General features: G+C 37.4%; 2 non-coding genes across 2 annotated transcripts; both read left to right on the top strand.

Moving 5' to 3' along the window:
• Positions 1 to 13,353: 13,353 nt before the first annotated feature.
• On the top strand, positions 13,354 to 13,460 carry LOC141709378 (small nucleolar RNA R71). Its single transcript, XR_012569958.1, has one exon. It is a non-coding gene; the product is annotated as a small nucleolar RNA R71 (small nucleolar RNA).
• A 5,731-nt stretch (positions 13,461 to 19,191) lies between these two features.
• Positions 19,192 to 19,298, top strand: LOC141709685 (small nucleolar RNA R71). Its single transcript, XR_012570250.1, has one exon. It is a non-coding gene; the product is annotated as a small nucleolar RNA R71 (small nucleolar RNA).
• Positions 19,299 to 22,927: the final 3,629 nt, after the last annotated feature.

Below are 22,927 nucleotides of genomic sequence, written 5' to 3'. Positions count from 1 at the left end.
TAGGCTTTCGGATATTTAAAATGATTTTTAAAACATTTTTCGGAATTAAAACAGATCGTTGAATCAATTTTGAAGTAGTAAACAGGGTTCGGTTGGCCAATTCTGGCTTCAAAACAATTTCATAATAATTATCATGCCTTGAAAATAATTTAAAATAATATTTTAGAGCTCGAAACTATTTTTCGGAATTTTTAAATCATTTTTAAATAGTTAAATCTAATTAAATAATTAATTAAAATCAATTAATAATTAATTAAATCAATTAATCAATTAATTTTCGAATTAATTGACTAATTAATCAATTAAAAATTAACTGAAATTAATTAACTAATTAATTCAGATTTATTTTTGAATTAAAATAATAATTTCTGGAATTTTCAGAAATTAAAATTGAATTTTTTTAATAAAAATAAATAAGAAATATGATTTTTGAATATTTTTAAAACATGAATCCTATTTTTGAAAACTCTGAAAACGTCAGGGACTAAACTGCAATTTTTTCCAGGGGGTCGCCGGAAAACAATCGGGGGTGGCCGGAGAACTCGCCTCCGGCATCCTCGAACCACCATCACCTCCAGATTTAATCTACAAAATACCATGAACTTATTCATGCAATCAAATCATTCAAATAACCCCAGACTTGGCCGGAAATTGGCCAAGAACATCGCCGGTTTCCGGCGAACTTCGGAAATTTTCAAAACACAACTCCCTTCGATTCAGACATCCTCTGTGAACGAGCTATATACCAATTGATTGCAAATTTCATAAGGAACATAATCCACTATAAATCAACAGCTAATAACCCCTAAATCAAAAAGGCCCAAATTTCAATTGAAAACATTCATACAGGTTATAAACCATAATTTTAAAATTCGAGAATTAAACCCACTTTTGAGCATGTTATTGAACTCAAAATCAGACGTATGACATATGAAAATCATCAGGAAAACAAGCTCTACAACATGCAAGCATCAAATCATACAAACAATCATCTGAACAAAAATTCATATTTTTAATAAAATTAATTCAAAAATAAATAATTTTTCAGAAAATAAACCTTGATTTCTGCAGTGATTTGGAACACAGAATCTGATAGAACACCTCAAGACCTTCGTTTTGAGTACTCGAGCTTTTCAAACGGACTCCGGTAACACCTCCGATTGTTGGTTTGATTCTCAGAAAGGTTTATGAATATATGAATTTTCTCTGGAAATTTATATAATTACTGACTGCAAATGATTTTTGATACGAAATAAAATACGGTAAAGGCTATTTATAATTACGGAAAATTAGTATCTCGTTGGATCATTCTGGATATAAAATGGTACATTTATTTGTAAAAACTGATCCAAACGGTATCGATTTTCGGGACAATTATCCAAATCAGTACAATTTGTACTGCGGTCTTGGTCTCAGCGCCTGGTTACACGTACTACGAGGTGATAATTGGGATAGTTTAACACAAAGCTCCCATTTATTGAAAAATACGGGTTTTATTGATTTACCGAGACGAATATTGTATCGAAAATATTGCGCCGGGACCCGCGCAGGACAAATCGTACACCGGATCGAAAAAGTCGAAACATGGAATATGCTCGGAATATTACAATTAGGTTAGGAAGGAGTTCTCGAAAGAGTTTCGGGTTCCAAAAACGTAACAACGGATGACGTCGGTTGGTTCCCGTTTTTATAAAATAGATTTTAAATACTCGGAAAAAGATTTTATAAATTTCACATGATTCTTATAAATTCATAAATCAACATAAAAATAATTAGGAAGATATGATAATTATCTATATTTTATTTTGGACATATAAAAATTAAAATACTCAATTAATAATATTTTTAAACATCCAAACACATTTAACACTTAACAATTAATTCACAGAATAGATACTGAACACATATAATAATTATTTATTAGCAAAAATAATTACACGATATATCACGGATATTACATCGGTTCCTTGGCTTGTGTTATTGTTGCGTTGTTATCACAATACAACACAATAGGCTCCTCAATGCTAGGAACAACTCCCAACTCAGAAACAAATTTCCTCATCCAAACGGCTTTTTTCAGCCTCACTTGCAGCTATATATTCTGCTTCCGTTGTGGAGTCAGCCGTTGTAGACTGTTTGGAACTCTTCCAACTAATCGCACCACCATTCAGAGTAAACACGTACCCTGACATGGATTTTCTATCATCACTTTCTGATTGAAAGCTATAGTCAGTATAACCCTCTATTTTCAACTCAGATTCACCACCAAAAACAAGAAAAATATCCTTAGTCCTTCGCAAGTACTTAAGGATGTTCTTCACTGCTTTCCAGTGGTCTTCACCTAGATCGGACTGATATCTGCTCGTCACACTTATTGAATAAGCAACATCAGGCCTAGTACATAACATCGCGTACATGAAAGATCCTATTGCTGAAGCATAAGGAATCTTACTCATACGCTCTCTTTCCTCAGGTGTCTTAGGAGACATCTTTTCGAAAAGGGACACTCCATGGCTCATCGGTATGAGACCTCTTTTGGAGTTTTCCATGCTAAACCTTTTAAGAACTTTCTGGATGTATGTACCCTGGGTAAGACCTATCATTCTTCTAGATCTATCTCTATAGATCTTCATTCCGATTATGTAGGATGCTTCTCCCAAGTCCTTCATAGTGAAGTTCTTCGATAGCCACACTTTGACTGATTGCAGCATCGGTATATCATTTCCTATAAGAAGTATGTCATCCACATACAATACAAGAAATGTCACCGCGCTCCCACTAACCTTCTTGTAGACACATGGTTCATCTATGTTTTTGATAAAACAAATCTATTTGATTGTCTCATCAAAACGGATGTACCATCTACGAGAAGCTTACTTTAAACCATATATGGTTCACAGCAGCTTACATACTAGGTGTTCATTTCCCTTGGAAAGAAAACCCTCTGGTTGTGTCATATACACTTCTGCTTCAAGTTTCCCATTGAGGAAGGCCGTTTTCATGTCCATTTGCCAGATCTCATAGTCGTAGTAAGCAGCAATCGCAAGCAAAATCCGAATTGATTTTAACAGGGCTACAGGTGAAAAAGTTTCATCAAAGTCAATCCCTTGCCTTTGTTTGAATCCTTTTGCCACGAGCCTGGACTTATAGGTCTCCACCTTGCCATCTTCTCCAATCTTTCTTTTGTATACCCATTTGCACTCAATAGGCTTCACACCCTCAGGTGCTTCAACCAAAGTCCATACTTGATTGGCATACATAGATTCCATTTCGGATTTCATGGCACTTTGCCATTTCTCTGAGTCAACACTACTCATAGCCTCATTATAGGTCATAGGGTCTTCATCATCAATGATTGACAACTCATTGTCATTCTCAATGACAGGGCCATAATACCTCTCAGGTTGGCGAGACACTCTCCCTGTCCTACGAATGGGCTATTCCACAGAAGGTTGTTCAGTCTGAATAGGTGTTTCCACTTGAACCGTAGTAGTTTGTGCTTCTTAAACTTCATCAAGTTCAATCTTGCTCCCACTATTTCTTTCAAGGATAAACTGCTTTTCCAAGAAGGTAGCATGTCTGGAGACAAACACCCTATGATCGGTGTAAAAGTAATACCCTAAAATCTCTTTAGGATATCCCACAAAATTACATTTTACGGATCGAGATTCCAGCTTATCTGGGTCAACTTTCTTGACATAAGCTGGACATCCCCAAATCTTAACGTGTTTAAGACTCGGTTTCCTTTCTTTCCATATCTCATATGGAGTTTGAGGAACAGATTTGGAAGGCACCTTATTCAGTAAATATGCTGAGGTTTCCAATGCATAACCCCACAGGAATACTGGAAGATTCGCATAGCTCATCATGGACCGAACCATGTCTAACAAAGTTTGATTTATCCTTTCAGATACCCCATTCAGCTGTGGAGTATATGGAGGAGTCTACTGGGAGACTATACCATTTTCTTTTAGATAAGCTAGAAACTCTCCATTCAAGTATTCACCACCTCGATCTGATCGAAGAGTTATAATACTATGTTTGGTTTGTTTCTCCACTTCATACTTATATTCTTTGAACTTTTCAAAGGCTTCAGACTTGTGTTTCATCAAATACACATATCCGAATCTAGATCGATCATCTATGAAAGTAATGAAATATGAAAATCCACCCATGGCTTGCGTAGACATTGGTCCACATACATCTGTGTGTACCAATCCTAGCAAATCTGCAGCCCTCTCTCCATGTCCACTAAATGGAGATTTGGTCATTTTACCCAATAGACAAGACTCGCATGTAGGATATGATTCAAAATCAAAGGGGTCAAGTAACCCTTCCTTATGCAATGTCCGCAGTCTATTTTCACTAATATGACCAAGTCTGCAGTGCCACAAGAAAGTGAGATTTTCATCATCCCTTTTTCTTTTATTAGTATGTTCAATTTGTAGTAAATTATGCTCTACTTCACATACATACAGACCATTGTTTAAAATACCACTTCCATAAAGAACGTTATCTCTAAGAATTGAACATTTATTATTCTGAATAACAAACGAAAATCCAGCCAAGTCTAACATGGGAATAGAAATAATATTCCTCACAATCGAGGGAACAAAAGAACAATTATTTAAAACAATAGTCTTGCCCGTAGGCATATGTAAATGAAATGATCCTACAGCTTCAGCAGCAACTCTTGCTCCATTTCCCATCCGTAGAATCACCTCCTCTTCTTCAAGAGTCCTACTTCTCCTTAGTCCCTGTAACGAATTGCAAATATGAGAACCACAGGTGGTATCTAATACCCAAGTAGAAATTTGATTTAATGACATATTCAATTCAATCAAGAACATACCTGAAACAGAAGCGGTAGTCTCACTACCCTTCTTCTTCTTCAATTCTGCAAGGTAAACCTTGTAGTTCCTCTTCCAGTGCCCCACTTTGTTACAGTGAAAGCGAACAGCTTTGCGCTTGGGGTCTTCAGCTTTTGGTGGAACCGGCTTTTTCTCACCTACTTTCTTCTTCTTGGAAGGGTTCTTCTTCCTTTTCTTAGGATTGGAACCTTCACCAATTAGAAGAACAGAACTCTTCTTAGGGGGAAAATTCGATTCCGCAGTCTTCAACATGTTGTGGAGTTCAGGCAGGCTGACATCCAGCTTATTCATGTGAAAGTTCACAATAAACTGCGAGAACGAACCCGAAAGTGATTGCAAGACCAAGTCTTGGCTCAGCTCCCCATCCATGGCAAAACCAAGTTGTCCAAGACGTTCAATCAAATTGATCATCTTAAGTACATGGTCATTCACAGATGATCCCTCAGACATCCTACAATCGAACAGCTCCTTCGATATCTCATATCGAGCTGTCATCCCTACCACATCATACAACTCTTGTAGATGCATAAGGATAGTGTGAGCATCCATATGCTCATGCTGCTTCTGTAGCTCAATGTTCATGGAAGCTAGCATGATGCATTGAGCAACATTTGCATCATCTATCCACTTACGATACATAACATGTTCATCATTATGTGCATCGCTAGCAGGTTCAGTAGGCTTAGGTGAGTCAAGCACATATTCCAGCTTCTCAACCCTGAGAACAATTCTCAAGTTTCGAAGCCAGACAACAAAATTATAACCAGTCAACTTGTGAGCATCTAGTATACTCCGGAGTGATAGTGCAGAAGACATAACGTATATAGTAAATCTGTAAATGATGAACACATAACAACACTTAGCAAATATTCAATTTCATTTCAAAACACTATATGAATCGGGTCTTTATTCATAAGTGGCTCCCACTAGTTTATCTAAATTATATAACCCCTTTAAGTGAAAAATTAAGCATTCATAATGCTAGTGGGAATAGGGATCCTACATTCCATCACACAACCTCGGCTGTAGCACGAAACGTCATGTGATGTTCAATAGGCAGATAACTCCTGTCAATTACATCTTATGTTATTCCCTAATAAAACTTTAGCCTCATGAATAATTGAGTCACGGCTGTAGCACGACAGACTCAATATTCTAAGTCAACTCTAACCCAACATTTCGTACAATTGAATCAGTCTCCAACGGCCCACGGCTGTAGCACGTAACGACCTTAAGATTCTTATTCAATGTACACATCTCTATGTAATATACAAGTATTTCTTATTTCAAAACCCTCGGCTGTAGCACGAAACGACAATGATTTAAAAATAAGAACTACTTTCTACCATGTTGGAAGGCTTTGACCGACACAAGCCCGTTATGTCATTGGCTAATTACTACTTGATATTATTTAATTTTAGAGGGATTATATTATGTTACAATCATAATCATATTATAAAGAGATTCTTCCTTTAAAATTAAATATTTCAAATCAATAATCGATAATCAGATGATTCCCAGATCGGGGGGAGCATTCTCAAAAGGCGTCACTTAATACCCCTTTCTTACAGATAGAAATATGCTTTTGACAGAATCATCCTTTCTCTCAATATTAAAAATTCATATTTAATTACGTGTTCCATAAACACAAGAATCTCATGATTGTATTCATAATATTATTGTTAAGGCAAGAAATGATTCATATTCTAGATTTTCTAGAGCACGCCTTATATTGATTTAAGTTCACCTAAATCTATCATCGCATGGTAAACATAGGCATATATCTCATATATAAAAATAAATAAACAAGTAAGCATGCAAGCAATATCATGTCACACATTGATATAATGATGTATGAATTTATTATAGCATTTAAAAGCAATTAAAACAATTAAAACATGCTTTAAAACACTTTCGGGAATATAAACAGTTCAAAACTTTTATATATAAAAAAATTTGACCACTCCATTAGATCAGTCTCGGAAAAACGAATCCAACGATATATTGCACGCCCAACATGGAGTTACGAAACTCCCAGAAATCAAATTAAAAAAAACAGATGGGCTGTAACGCATTACAGGAACGCGTTACAAGCCCTGTAACGCATTCCGGTAATGCGTTACAACCCTTTCAAGCCATTAAAAGGTGTAACGCATTCCGTGAATGCGCCACAGGGTGTAACGCATTCCCGGAATGTGCGACACCCCCTTCCCCACGTGCGCTGTACGCGCCTGTTCCTTTATCTTCTGCATTTTTTTTATTATTATTATTAACAGCCGCCGCTGCCGCTTTATAGAACGCCGTGCCACCCACCTTTTCTTGATTACAGCAGGATATAACATATATATATATACATAACAGATTACATATATATATATATACATATTTAATTACGAATTTTAATTAAAACAACTTCAAAAAATCATAATAATTAATCCACACATCAGAAAATTATGAAAAAAATACCCAGATGATCTACAACACTTGTAGAACCCAGATCTACAGTCAAAACAATTTTGAGAAACAATTTCTAATCAATCATAATTAATCCATGATATAACTTGCAAAAATCATAATAAATTCATACAAGATCATAAAATTCTGAAATTTTTATCACGGATCTATATGCATACAACCTATGCTCTGATACCATTGTAGGATTTTATACATCACAGAAGCATGGTAAAACATTTTCTTGATATAAAATCCATATAAACGCATACAAATCGTGAATAAATTGAGGGATCGATTACTAACCTTTAATAGCGATCCAAGAACGATGAATGGAGATCCCTAGCAGCTGCTCCTCAATTGTGAAGCACTCCACCGGTATCCACCAAGAGATCAAAATAATGGAGGGAGGAAGAGGTTGAGAGAATTAGTTGCCTCATTTTCTTTTCTACTTTAGAATTAAGGTTTTTTATTTGGGTTGAGGCAAATAGGGTTTATAATAGTATATTTATAGGCAAAATTTTCAGCTGAAAATTTTCCCATAAAATATTATTGTTATTAACCCTTTAATTGATTATTCTTATTAACCAATTAACTAATAATTAAAACACCTTTTAATCATTAACTGATTTTCTAAACACCTTAGAAAAATAATTCTCTCACTTGATTTAATTTCCAAAATTAAATTCTTAATTAATAATATTAAGAACTTTTCTTAATTAATTTATAATTAATAAAATCTCATTTAATCAATTATTAAATATTCTAATTAATTATTTATTTCACAAATAAATAATTACCAGCCATTATTAATTAATTCCTCCACCATTAAATCATTCTCTTTTATGGTGTGACCCTGTAGGTTCAATATTAAGCCGGTAGTAGAAATAAATAATAATAAAACTATTTTTTCATTATTTATATAAATTCTCTAATTTATTAAATATGATTAATTAATAAATTAATCATGTTTATTCTACATCGTGGGGGATACTTCTCAGCATATCACGACTATCCGGATAATACGAATTCACTGCTTAGAATACCAAGAACCTATTCAGTGAATAGTTACCGTATAATTAATTCCTTCTACCCTGCAATGTCATGATTAAATACAAGGCATGGATCTCGTGTCAAGCCTATCTTATTTTAATCATATGTTTTCCCATTTACTATGCTTAGTTCTAATTAATGTGAATTAGAAATCCTTTCTAATTTCATTCACTATGGCCAGGGATTCCTGAACTAGCATAAGTGGATCAGTATTGAACATTCTCTTCCTTTCACTGGAAGGGGTAGATCCTTTATTGATCATATACTATCTTCGTGTACAAATTCCTACGCCCAGTAGAGCCCTTATTATTGTTCCTGGAGACTAAGAACTAAACCAAAGTATAGTTCAGAGTATACAAGATGACTATGATGACCTCAAGTCTAAGGATACTTGTACAACTATCACTATGTGAACATCTGCTGACACGTGAGTGAACTCCATCAGTTGTTCAGCTATGTGAGTCATGTTCAGTAAACTTATTCTATAATAAGCACCTACATACTAGCTATAATGTCACCACACAAATGTCTATGAGAACAGACATCCTTCATAATGAAGCAAGCATAGTATGTACCAATCTTTGTGGATTACTAATTACCAATTAGTAATCCTACGACCAGGAAATATTTAAGTTATCATCTTTTAGGTCTCATTATTATGATCTCATCATAATCCATAAAAAGTATTACTCTAAACTACGGTATATCTTATTTGAATACTTAAATAGATAAAGCCCGCAATAAGACCAAAACAAGTCATTTATTAATATCAATGAAATCAAAACAGATTACATAAAAGTTATTCCTAAATCATCATACATGATTGGACTTAGGACACATCTCTTTCAAGCTTGACCATTTGTCTGAGGATGATAAGCTGTAGCAAACCGATGATTCACATTATACCTTTTCATCATAGCAGTGAACTTGCAATTGCAAAAATGCGACCCCTAATCACTGATTATGACTCTTGGAGTTCCAAACCTTGTGAATATCTGCTTGTGAAAAAAATTAAGCACCACTTTTGCATCATTCATTGGCAACGCCTTAACTTCAACCCATTTTGACACGTAATCAACCGCCAACAAGATAGACTGATTGTTACAAGAGGAGACAAAAGGCCCCATGAAGTCAATTCCCCAAACATCAAAGACCTCAACCTCGAGAAGCACATTAAGAGGCATCTCATCCCTTTTGGACATATTACCCACACGTTGACATCGATCATATTTTAAAATGAACTGATGAGCATCTTTAAACAAGGTTGGCCAAAAGAAACCTGCTTGAAGAACACGAGTCGCTGTCTTTTCTCCACCATAATGTCCTCCATAAGCCGTTGAGTGGCAATCTCACAAGATCCTCCCTGTTTCGCTATAAGGAATACATCTCCTGATGATTTGGTCAGCTCCTTGTCGGAAAAAAAATGGCTCATCCCACATATACCATTTCACTTCATGTAGAAACTTCTTCTTTTGAGCATAAGATAAGTCGGGAGGCATGATATTACTCACAAGGTAGTTCACAATGTCTTCAAACCACGGTTCTTCTTCTTGCATTCTAAATAGCTGCTCGTCGGGAAAAGATTCATTTATCAATGTCTTATCCAATCAAGTAGCATTAGGATTCTCTAAACGCGAGAGATGATCAGCGACTTGATTTTCCGTACTCTTTCTGTCCTTGATCTCTAGTTCAAATTCTTGAAGCAAAAGAACCCATCTAATCAATCTAGGCTTCGAGTCCTTCTTTGAGACAAGATATCGAATTGCGGCATGATTAGTGAAAACTGTCACCTTAGTCCCAAGTAGATAAGATCGAAATTTCTCAAAACATTAGACAATAGCCAAAAGTTCTTTCTCCGTAGTAGTATAATTCAGTTAAGCACCATTTAGGGTTTTACTAGCGTAGTAGACCACATAAATATGTTGTTCTTCCTCTGCCCAAAAACTGCTCCAACTGCATAGTCACTTACATCGCACATCATCTCAAAAGGTTCATTCCAATCAGGTGCAGTTATAACCGGTATCGTGATTAAACTCTTCTTTAATGTCTCAAAAGCTACGAGGCACTTGTCATCAAACTTGAAAGGAACATCTTTCTCTAGAAGACTGCACAATGGCTTCGAAATCTTAGAGAAGTCTTTGATGAAACGCCTGTAGAAACCCGCATGTCCAAGAAAACTGCGAATTCCCTTAACAGAAATGGGTGGAGGAAGATTCTCAATGACCCTCACCTTGGCCTTATCCACCTCAAGACCCTTACTATAAACTGTGTGCCCGAGAATAATGCCCTAACGCACCATAAAGTGACATTTCTCCCAATTGAGAACCAGATCGGTCTCAACACACCTCTTGAGAACACGTCCAAGATTTTGCAAGCATTCATCAAAAGAATCGCCAAAGACTGAGAAGTCGTCCATGAACACCTCCACATTCTGGCCAATCATGTCAGAAAAGATGACCATCATACATCTCTGAAATGTGGCCGGTGCACCACACAGACCAAAAGAAACTCATCTGAAGGCGAAAGTACCAAATGGATAAGTGAAGGTAGTTTTCTCCTGATCTTCTGGAGCGATACAAATCTGATTGTAACCCGAATAGCCATCCAGAAGAAAATAGTAATCATGACCGTCCAACCTGTCAAGCATTTGATCAATGAAGGGCAAAGGGAAGTGATCCTTCCTAGTGGCTTTGTTCAGCTTCCTGTAGTCCATGCAAACTCTCCACCCCGTGACTGTTCTAGTAGGAATAAGCTCATTCTTCTCATTTGCTACCACAGTAATACCACCTTTCTTTGGCACACATTGAACCGGGCTTACCCATGAACTGTCATATATAAGGTAGATGATCCCTGCATCTAGCCACTTAAGAATTTCTTTCTTCACCACTTCCATCATGATTGGATTAAGTCTTCTTTGCTGCTCGACTGTAGGCTTGCTACCTTCCTCTAGCAGAATTGTATGCATACATTAAGAAGGGCTGATTCCCTTTATATCTGCTATAGTCCATCCAATTTCCGATTTCAACTCTCTCAGAATCCTCAAAAGCTTTTCCTCATCACTACCTGAAAGGTCAGATGCAATAATAACAGGCAGAGTAGATGCATCACCTAAAAACGCATACCTCAAATGCTCAGGTAAAGGCTTAAGCTCAAGAGTGGGAGCTTTCTCAATAGATGGCTTGAGGCGTTTAGGAGCCTTGTTCAACTCCTCCATTTCAAGAGATTCAAAAGGCATATCTCTCTTCCTCTTCCAAGGAGAAGCATTCAAATACTTTAATTGTTCTTCACCTTCATCATCTTCACTATCTGAATTTCCCAATAAGGCTTTCTTTAAGACATCGGACCTTAGCAATTGATCAGGTTCTGAAGTAACTACATAATCCACCCACTCCACCTTTAAGCACTCATCATTTTCCGTAGGAAATTTAATAGCATTAAATACATTAAAAGTTACATCATGATCCAGCACTTGCATTGTAAGTTCACCCTTCTGCACATCTATCAAGGTTCGGCCAATCGCCAAGAAAGGTCTTCCCAAGATTATGGGAATCTTCTTATCCTCCTCGAAATCAAGAATTACGAAATCAGTAGGGAAGATGAGATTATCAACCTTGACCAAGACATCCTCCACAATACCTCGCGGATATGTAATAGAGCGGTCGGCCAACTACAAGGGCATATAAGTCAGTTTTGGATCAGGTAAGTCCAATTGCTTGAAGATTGAAAAGGGCATCAGATTGATGCTAGCTCCCAAGTCACATAAGCATCTGTCAAAAGATATTTTTCCAATAGTACACGGAATAGTGAAGCTTCCTGGATCTTTAAGCTTCGGAGGTAACTTCTGTTGCAACACAGCACTGCATTCCTCCGTAAGAGCGACTGTCTCTAAATCATCTAGCTTCACTTTCTGAGAGAGAATACCCTTCATAAACTTTGCATAACTAGGCATCTGTTCAAGAGCCTCAGCGAAAGGTATGTTGATATGAAGTTTCTTGAACACCTCCAGAAACTTCTCAAATTGCTTATCCATCTATTTCTTCTGTATCCGCTTAGGAAAAGGCGGTGGAGGATAGATATGTTTCTCCCCTGTATTACCCTCAGGCGGAGTGCGCTCAACAGTAGTCTTCTTTGGTTCCACTTCTTCATCCTGCTGCTCTACTTCTTTCTCAGCCCCAGCTTCTTCAAACAACACTTGAGTTTGTTTGGGATTTGCAACCTCTTCAGAACTTAAAGTGATTGCCTTTACCTGCTCCTTAGCTTTCTTCTTTCCCGGCACTTCAGTGTCACTAGGTAGTGTACCAGGTTGACGATTTAGCAAGGCATTGGCAATTTGCCCAATCTGATTTTCCAAGGTCTTCATAGAAATAGCTTGACTTTTGCACATAAGCTTCAACTCCTCTAATTAAGATTTTTCATTGGCTTGTTGCAATTGGAGTTGTTGTCTAGGTGCATACTGTGGTTACTGAAAACCTGGGTGTTGTACTACTTAGCTAGATATTGCTGATAAGGCTGTTGAACCGCATTCTGAGCATTGCTCCAATTGAAATTAAGATGATTGTGGTTGTTGGGATGATAGGTGGCTGGCACTGGTTGCTGCGATCGCTGGAAGTTGCTCACAAACTGAGCTGATTCACTAGAAATTGTGCACTAATCAGTCTCATGGGCACCAGCACATAGCTCGCAGACACTAGCGATTTGATTAACTTCATAATTAGCCAAAGTGTCCACCTTCATCGTCAAAGCCTTAAGTTGGGCAGCGATAGCAGTTGCTGCGTCCAACTCCAGAATTCCTGCGACTTTTCCCTGAGTCAGTCTCTGGGAAGGATTATGGTACTCATTAACAGCCATCAGTTCAATAAATTCATAAGCTTCATCATAGATTTTAGCCCACAAGGCTCCTCATGATGCTGCATCAAGCATGGGTCTAGAAGTAGCACCCAATCCATTATAAAAATAGTTGATAATCATCCAATCAGGCATGTCATGGTGTGGGCACTTTCTTAGCATCTCCTTATATCGATCACAAGCCTCACACGGAGATTCTCCTGTTTGCTTAGCAAACTGGGTAAGAGCATTCCTGATTACAACAGTCTGTGTTATAGGGAAGAATTTAGTGAGAAACTTTTGAGCAGGATCCTCCTAAGTGGTGATAGATCCTGCTGGCAGAGAGTGTAACCAGCACTTAGCCTTGTCCCTCAGAGAGAATGGGAAGAGGCGTAGCTTGATAGCATCTTCAGTCACATCATTGAATTTGAAAGTGTCGCAGATCTCGATGAAATCCCTGATGTGCATGTTGGGGTCTTCAGTAGGAGAACCCCCAAACTGAACTGAGTTCTGTATCATCTGAATCATGCTTGACTTGATCTCAAAAGTGTTAGCCTTGATGGCTGTTCTTATGATGTTTGACTGAATGTCATTAATCTTAGGCTGAGAATAGTCCATCAAAGCCTTTAGATTTTCTACTTGATCTCCCATCGCTACTATAACTGGTTCTTTAACTTTCTCTTCTTCTTCTACCTTCTTTTCTTCCTCAATAAGTTCCCTTCGAACTACCACAACTTCTTCCTCGGCTTTATCCAGTATTCTCTTACGAGTACGCGAACACGTATGCATACACCCTCGCTAGAATACCTGAAATAAGACAAGGAAAAAGATAAGTAACAATGTCCGAGTCAATGGACTTTAACGACCATTGATGGAAAGCACATAAACTATAAATTAACACTGCAGTCCCCGGCAGCGGTGCCAAAAACTTGTTAGTCGCTAAACATGCGCTAATAATACACGCAAAAGTATAATGGTAAATATAGTTATAAGTATTCCCGCCTGTCACGCAGGTGACCCGGGTTCGATCCCCGGCAGCGGCGCCAAAAACTTGTTAGTCGCTAAACACGCACTAATAATACACGTAAGTATATGAGTTCGCAAGTAGTATATAATATTTTCTAGTTTGTTCCCATAGAGACTATATTGGTTAACTAATTACTTCACGCACTTAAGCAACAATGTATGGTTATTATTCAATGCTAAGATGATAACAAATTGAGGTTGTTTAACTACGAATTAAACTAATAATTATAACTACGAGATTAATATTGACTGAATTAATATATATGACATATATGGGATTCTAACTTCATTATATACTTCCTTCAATAGCCTTATTGTTCTTAACCTTAGCATGCAATGGTGATGACACTAATCAGACAACACGAAACTGATAAACGCCAACTTTCGTTGCACGAGTACCATACTACCAGACATCCACAAAAGAGATAGAAGCTGAATAAATACCAATTATATTGAGACCCTATGTGTCTATAAAATTTGACAACATAACTGTTTACGCACAAGTAATCTATCTTGATTACATAAGGCAAGTAAGATGGTTAAAATTACCTATGAATCATGCATAACAAATACATGAACCTATGCTAGCATGGCAAGTTCTAAATCCTTAAATTCACTTTCGCTTCATTAAGAATTAACACACTATCTTGTAAGTTCGCGACGCTCATAAGACGAATACGCACAACCAATACTAGGATATCATACAATCACCACATACTAAGGCATCGAAACAATTTAACTGAAGAAATCCATAAATAAATCCGCTAGAACCACCACGATAACGATTAGCCCATAATCAGACTCATCATCAACGAGGGTTCCGATGAAAACATGATATAACAAACGTAGTCTTTATAACGAATAAATAAAACAAAGTACAAAACAAGATTAAGGTTCACAAGCAAGAAAACTAGCATCCAAAAACAACTTAAAATAAAGGTTCTCAAGTAAAAACAAGATCTTCTTCGTCTTCGTTGAATCGTGCTAATACGGTCTTCTCACGGCTCTCTTTGATATGTCTCTGGTTTGATTTATCTTGATATATTATTAAAAATGACCTAAAGATGTTTATATAGCGGCCCCATGCAGTGTAGAATTCTTTCTCTCAGAAACCAAGTAGAAATAGGATTCTGTCATCCCGACACGGCGCAGCCCGCGCTGATCCTTAATCAGCACGGGCGCGCTGGGCTTCTGCCATAATTTATTTTCTTCATTTTTTTTGCAGCTTCGAGCCGGCTTCAACGAGCTTTTATTCCAACACCACCTTGACACCAAATTAGCACCAAAATAATGCTAATTCACCTGATTACCTAGATAATGCCTGGAATGCAAAAACACTCAAAAACACATTAAAACACTTAACAACTTGAGTACAAATGCATCAATTCAAAGCTTATTAGAGCATAATAAAGTGTCATAAATTCCACTCAACAGCACCCCAAAAAGTTGCTCATCAGGAAAAGATTCATTGATCAATGTGTTATCATGTGAAGCCTTACCTTGATCTTCCAAACGTGAGAGATGATCAGCTACTTGGTTTTCTATACATTTCATATCTTTGATTTCTAGCTCGAATTCCTGAAGCAATAGAATCAATCGAATCAAGTGAGGTTTTGAATCTTTTTTCGAGACCAGATATCGAATAGCAGTACGATTAGTAAAGACTATCTCTTTTGTCCCAAGCAAATAAGATCAAAATTTCTCGAACCCATAGACAATTGCCAAGAGCTCCTTCTCTGTAGTAGTGTAATTCAGTTGAGCAGTATTAAGGGTTTTACTAGCATAGTAAACCACATGAAATATGTTCTACTTTCTTTGGCCAAGAACTACTCCAACTGCATAGTCACTGGCATCACACATCATCTCGAATGACTCATTCCAATCAGGTGCAGTAATAATAGGTGTTGTAGTCAAACTCTTCTTCAAGCTCTCAAAAGCAGCTAATATTTCTTCATCGAATTTGAAGGGAACATCCTTCTCAAGCAGATTGCATAAGGGTTTAGAGATTTTGGAGAAGTCTTTGATGAATCGCCGTTAAAAGCCCGCATGACCAAGAAAACTACGGATTCCTTTAACTAAGATTGGTGGAGGAAGATTTTCAATAACCCCCACCTTGGCCTTATCCACTTCAAGACCTTTTCTAGATACCGTGTGCCCAAGAATGATACCCTGTTGTACCATGAAGTGACATTTTTCCCAGTTGAGCACCAGATTGGACTGAACACATCTTTTCAGCACCAAACCAAGATTATGCAAGCACTCATCATACGAACTCCCGAACACAGAGAAGTCATCCATAAACACCTCCATATTAGTGCCAATAATATCTGAGAATATGGTCATCATGCATCTCTAAAAAGTAGCAGGTGTACCACAAAGTCCGAAAGAAACTCGACAGAAAGTGAAAGTTCCAAAAGGACAAGTAAAGGTGGTCTTCTCCTGATCTTCTGGAGCAATGCAAATTTGATTATAGCTCGAATACCCATCTAGAAGACAATAATGCTCATGACCAGCCAACCTGTCAAGCATTTGATCAATGAATGGAAGCGGGAAGTGATCATTCCTGGTGACTTTATTAAGCTTCCGATAGTCCATGCATACTCTCCATCCTGTAACTGTCCGAGAAGGAATGAGCTCGTTCTTCTCATTAGCTGCAACTGTAATGTCTCCTTTCTTAGGCACACACTGCACCGGACTTACCCATGAACTGTCGGAAATATGATATATGATCCCTGCATTCAGCCATTTGAGAATTTCCTTCTTCACAACCTCTTTCATGATAGGATTAAGTCTTCTCTGGTGTTCAACTGTTGGCTTACTTCCTTCCTCAAGCAAAATTTTATGCATGTAGTAAGAAGGGCTGATTCCCTTGATATCTGCTATAGTCTATCCAATTGCTGATTTAAACTCTCTCAAAATTCTCAAGAGCTTGTCTTCGTCACTACCTGAAAGGTCAGATATAATAATAACAGGCAAAGTAGATGCATCGCCTAAAAAAGCATACCTCAAGTGATCAGGTAATGGTTTGAGCTCAAGTGTAGGAGCTTCCTCAATAGATGATTTGAGACGCTCCTGAGAATTTTTAAGCTCTGATAATCCAAGAGATTCGAATAGCAAATCCAATCTCCTTTTCCATGGTGAAGCATTCAAATACTGCAGTTGCTCTACCCCTCCTTTATCTTCACTATCAGAATCCCATATTAAGGCTCTCTAAGGCATCAGTCCTTATCATTTGATCAAGCTCCGAAGTCACTACAGAGTCGACCAACTCTACCTGAAAGCACTCATCTTCATTAGTAGGGACTTTCATTGCATTAAAGACATTAAAAGTCACGTCCTGACCCTAAACTCTCATAGTGAGCTCAACCTTCTGTACATCGATCAGAGTTCGTCCTATAGCTAAGAATGGTATCCCCAATATAATGAGAATCTTCGTATCTTCCTCGAAGTCCAGAATGACAAAATCAACAGGGAAGATGAGTTTATCCACCTTAACTAAGATATCCTCCACTACACCTTGTGGATAAGTAATGGATCGATCAACCAGTTGTAAAAACATGTTGACAGGTTTTGGATCAGGAAGACCAAGTTTCTTGAAAACGAACAAGGGCATCAGATTGATGCTAGATCCCAAGTCACACAAACACTTGTCGAAAGATAGATTTCCAATGGTACAAGGTATCGTGAAGCTTCCTGGATCTTTAAGTTTAGGAGGAAGTTTATGTTGCAGTACAACACTGCACTCTTCCGTTAGAGCAACGGTTTCCAACTCCTCAAGTTTTAGCTTCCGAGATACAATACCATTCATAAACTTAGTATAGCTCGACATCTATTCTAGAGCTTCCGCAAAAGGTATGTTAATGTGCAACTTCTTGAAAACCTCCAAAAACTTAGCAAACTGCTTGTCAAACTTCTGCTTCTGAAGCCTTTTATATGGAGGTGGAGGATAGACTTGTTTGTCTCCTGTATTCTCCTTAGGAGGAGTGTTTTAAATATCATTCTTCTTCGATTCCACCTCGCCATTCCTTAACGAAGCCATTTCAGCAGAATTTTCAATTTCTGGAAAAGGACAGGGCGCGGGCGTGCTTGGTATGGGCGAGGGCGCACCTGCCTTCTGGAAAAAAAATTCAGATTCTTTGTTTTGCTGATTTTGAGGGCTCGCGACCTTTCCAGACCTCAGGGTGATTGCTTTAAGTTGTTCCTTGACTTCCCTCTTGTCTGGATTAGCTTCCGTATCACTCGGAAACATTCTTTGTGGTTGGTTCAATAAGGCGTTAGCAATCTGCCCTATTTGATTCTCCAGAGTCTTGATCGAAACCGCTTGGCTTTTGCACATAAGCCTCAACTCCTCAGATTTTTCTTTAGAAGAGCGACCGGCACCTCCATGGGATTGTTGTTGCATTCCCTGTGGCTAAAATTGCTGCCTTGGTGCATACTGTTGTTGAAAACTATGAGGATTGAATTGCTTGTTCCCAAACTGCCGATATGGATGTTGTGGTTGTTGCATACCACACTGATTATTCTCCAGCTAAAGTTAGGATGGTTGCGGTCGTTAGGATGATAAGTAGCAGGAACAGGTTGCTGCGACCTCAGAAAGTTGCTCACAAACTAAGCTGATTCACTAGATATAGCAAATTGCTCCATCACATGCGATCCTGCACAAAGCTCACAAACACTCATTATCGGTTGCACACCATAGTTGGTCAGAGAATCGACCTTCATAGTCAACGCCTTTAGCTGAGCAGCGATAGCCGTAGCTGTATCCACCTCCAGAATTCCTGCCACCTTGCCTGGCGGTAGTTTCTGAGTTGGATTCTGATATTCATTAGCAGCCATCATCTCAATTAGATCATAAGCTTCCTCATAGCTCTTATCCCATAATGCTCCACCTGATGCCGCATCGAGCATAGGTCTTGACTGTGCACTCAAACTATTATAAAAGCAATTGATCACCATTCAGTCAGGCATATCTTGATAAGGACACTTCCTAGGCATCTCCTTATAGCGCTCCCAAGCTTCACATAGAGATTCCCCTGATTGCTGTGCAAATTGAGTCAGAGCATTCCTAATTGCAGCTATCTTTGCCATAGGGAAGAATTTAGTAAGGAATTTCTAAGCAAGATCTTCCCAAGTAGCAATAGAACCAGCTGGTAGAGAGTGTAACCCGCTCTTAGCTATATCCCTCAGAGAAAATGGGAAAAGTCTCTGTGACGCCCTCAATCTCGGGGTTATGAAATGAGGACCCACACAACATTAAACTATCATTAAATACGCATAAACTCCGATTAACTAATAAAAGGATCTAACAGGATAAAGTTTGAGACAAGATTACAACTACCAACCATAATATATAAATTACAACCCAAAATAATATTTAATTTACACGATCGATTCCGGCTTGGAACCGACAGATAACCCATTGTATCTTTACACACTTTCGGATTAAGCGCTTGCTCATATATAACCTGTACTACCTGCTCTGGTATCTGGAATCCTACAACACGGTAGGGGCCACCAGGTACGCTCTTACGAGCAGTGCGCCTAAGTCTGGCCATCCTCTTGTTTAACTTTCATGGTTAGAACAAAGCAAAACATGTGAGTATAAAACTCACCAAGTAACTATATGACAGTTCTATGATACAATATCAACAATATACCATTATTGCTTTTAAGGCATTCTACTTTACAATCTCTAGGTGGCAGATTTCTGTCTTTGGGCTATGAAAGGGTTATGAAGAAAGGTTTGGGCTTTTAGTTATCAAGGCTCAAGATAGGGTGAAAGCCGACATTCATCACAAATCAACATTTGGATCTCAAAGGATCTCTCACCAGGAAAGCAGGAATATATCTAACTCTGGTAAGAAATTATATGATTTATATCAATATCAGAATAGAATCAGGGTTCTCAAAGTTGTATACCAAACAATATCTCAATCAACTCATCACAAATCATTTTAAACCATTTCCTTTTTAAAGAATCTATTGCTGAATAAGGTATTCAATTTCTCTTTGTTATATGGTAAGGAACCCTTGATTGGACTACTTTAACTTTCAATTCACAATAATATTACGGGTGATCAACCCGTACCGACCTCCATCTGGTCGTTAAGGTACATATGGCATAATTTCAGCCTTAAATTGGACTAGCCCCGCTAGTCTCTTATATGGATGGACTCCCACTAGTCTCTTATGCCTTAATACAATCCATCAGGAATTCATTTGAAAAACCTTTGGAAGAAAGAATGGTTTTACTAAGTTCATTTTAACATTACCAAGAATATGAAATCATTCGGACTCTTTCAAGTCAAAACTCATTCTTAATTTCAATTGAAGAATTCAAAGAAAGTGATCGTATCAAAAGTAAGCAAAGATCAATACCAAGGATCTTGATCAAATAATAAACAGGGTATCCAGAGAGTGAATCAAAACAGTTCTAAGGATCATCACAGAATAGGGTATACAAAAGAAAGATTAATCAACAATACGCAAGGGAAATGGGTAAAGGTTCTTATAAGGATCATGAGCATTCAGGATATCCAAAGGAATCAGTAAGTAATTAGAATATGAATCAACAGGGTTACTACAAGGGTTTGGGCAATAAGCATATCAAATCATTGCAAGAATCAATACCAGGTTCACATGGAACAATAACAGGTTTTCTCAAGAATCAATAACGGGTATGGTATAAGAATTCAATATCAAGGTTCAAGAATCAATGACATCTTCACAAGTGCTATAAAGTTCAATACTCTATCATGGCATGAACAATATCCTCTATATAACAATTTATACAAGTAAACAGAGTTACTTGCCTAAATTCGCTTTCCTGTTTCACAAGGGTTGAACTATTGCCACCTAGTACACTTTTCCCTTTCTTAGCCCGAATGCCTTCACGCTCCTAATCAAAAATTCAACAATCAAACCCTAATTAGATTCTCACTCGACTTTCCCAGAACGCTTAACAATTCCCTTTATCGTAATACTGTTACAACCGGCATTTCTGTGTAATATTAATTGTAAATTTAGTACGACTTTAAAAGCCGAATGCCAATATATGCAACTATTGTATGCTTGTGTGAATGAGAACTCTGCGTCTTAAATTTTCGTTATGTGGTATATGAATTTTCAAAGCAAAAGTTTATTTATTTCTTTCATTTTTGATTTATAAGGAATATTTTAAACCTTGAATAAATTTCTCTTTAAAAGTTATTTTGTTCACAAATTTCAGAAGTAGTTTTATAAAATTTCTAAAAATCCAAATTATTTTATGGTATAAATTTTATAATTTTCGAACTTGTGTTTTATTTTACAAAAATAAATCTTTATAAATGTTAATTGTTATAATTAGCAAATGACATAGTTGTCCTTGCACGCAAATCCTTTCTATTCAATCCAAAAGGGCTAAAGAGACAATTACCACCCCACTAACTCTTATTTTTCTAGCCAAATTCCTCATTTACCCTTGCATGCAAAATGATCCAAGTATAAGTGGAAGGGTAGTCATGTCAATTCCTATTCCCACTCACATTTGTCAAAACAAAAACCATAAAACAAGTAAAAGACATGATCATTTCACACATCACCCACACCACACTCTTTCTTCTCTCCCTCCTCTCTCTCACTCTCGGCTCCTACCCCCTCACTCTCGGCTTTTCAGCCGAAACCACCCCCTCCCCATTTTCTTTCTTTCTCAATCAAATTCCCACCTCCTACACAAGTTAATGTTACTTCCCATACCATGATCACATATATTTCAAAGAGTTTTGAGTAGAAAGTTTAAGTTTTAAGGTTGCATGTTAAGGTTTTAGTTGAAACTGAAAGTACAACCTTGATTCTTGTGAGTTAAAGGTTGTTTTTGAGAGGACTACAAGGAATGGTGAAGTTCCAAGTCTTGAGAAGGAAACTCTTGATGTTAAATGGCCATTCCCTTCCATTTCATTCAGCCATGACCATAGGGGAGCCGAATGAATGGTTCTTGAGACCATTCTTGTTGCTTTGTTCAATTTTTGCATGTTTATGTGATAATGGCTTGAATTTTGTAGTAAAAAATTTGATGAAACTCCTTGCATGCTAAGTGATCATCTAGATATATCTCATGTTGGGATTGAATGTAAATTTCTTGGTAAAACATATTTAGAAAACATGTTGTTTGGCTTGCAAAACTCGAAGACATGCATGCATATGGATTTCACTTAGAATGTTATAAGATTTTGATTATTTGGAAAGATTTTATTAGTAAGCTTTAATTTCAGTAGGAATAATGTGTTAATATTGATTAATGCTTCTTGATACATGGTAATAAGTCGTGTATATCTTTTATAAAATGCATAACTTGTTGTTTCAAAAACTTGATGATTTGTGAGTTGTGAAATGTGGTTTCTTTTCTTTTGCCATGATTGGACCTTAGGTAAGGATGATCTCCACCAAATTTATTTTGAGTATAAGGGAGTTAGTTTAGTAGATCACCATGTTTAAGTCTTGCTTTGGGTATTGGGTTGTTGGTGGTTCAGTTTGTCAAGTCAAAACCTTGGAGAAAGGAGAGTTATAATTTCTGCAGAAAATCAGTTTAGTACCCTGAGGTTTAGAGTGAGTTTTGACCATGTCATTGATGTGAACTTTGAGGCCCAAGCCACCAAAAGTTAGTACTGGGAGTATATAAAAGGTTTTAGGTGTTGGTTGGAGGATTGCATGTCATTTGGTTA

Source organism: Apium graveolens, chromosome 2 (genome assembly GCF_009905375.1).
Source record: "Apium graveolens cultivar Ventura chromosome 2, ASM990537v1, whole genome shotgun sequence".
In the NCBI taxonomy this organism is placed as follows: Eukaryota; Viridiplantae; Streptophyta; class Magnoliopsida; order Apiales; family Apiaceae; genus Apium; species Apium graveolens.
This window is presented reverse-complemented; position numbering and strand designations above follow the sequence as displayed.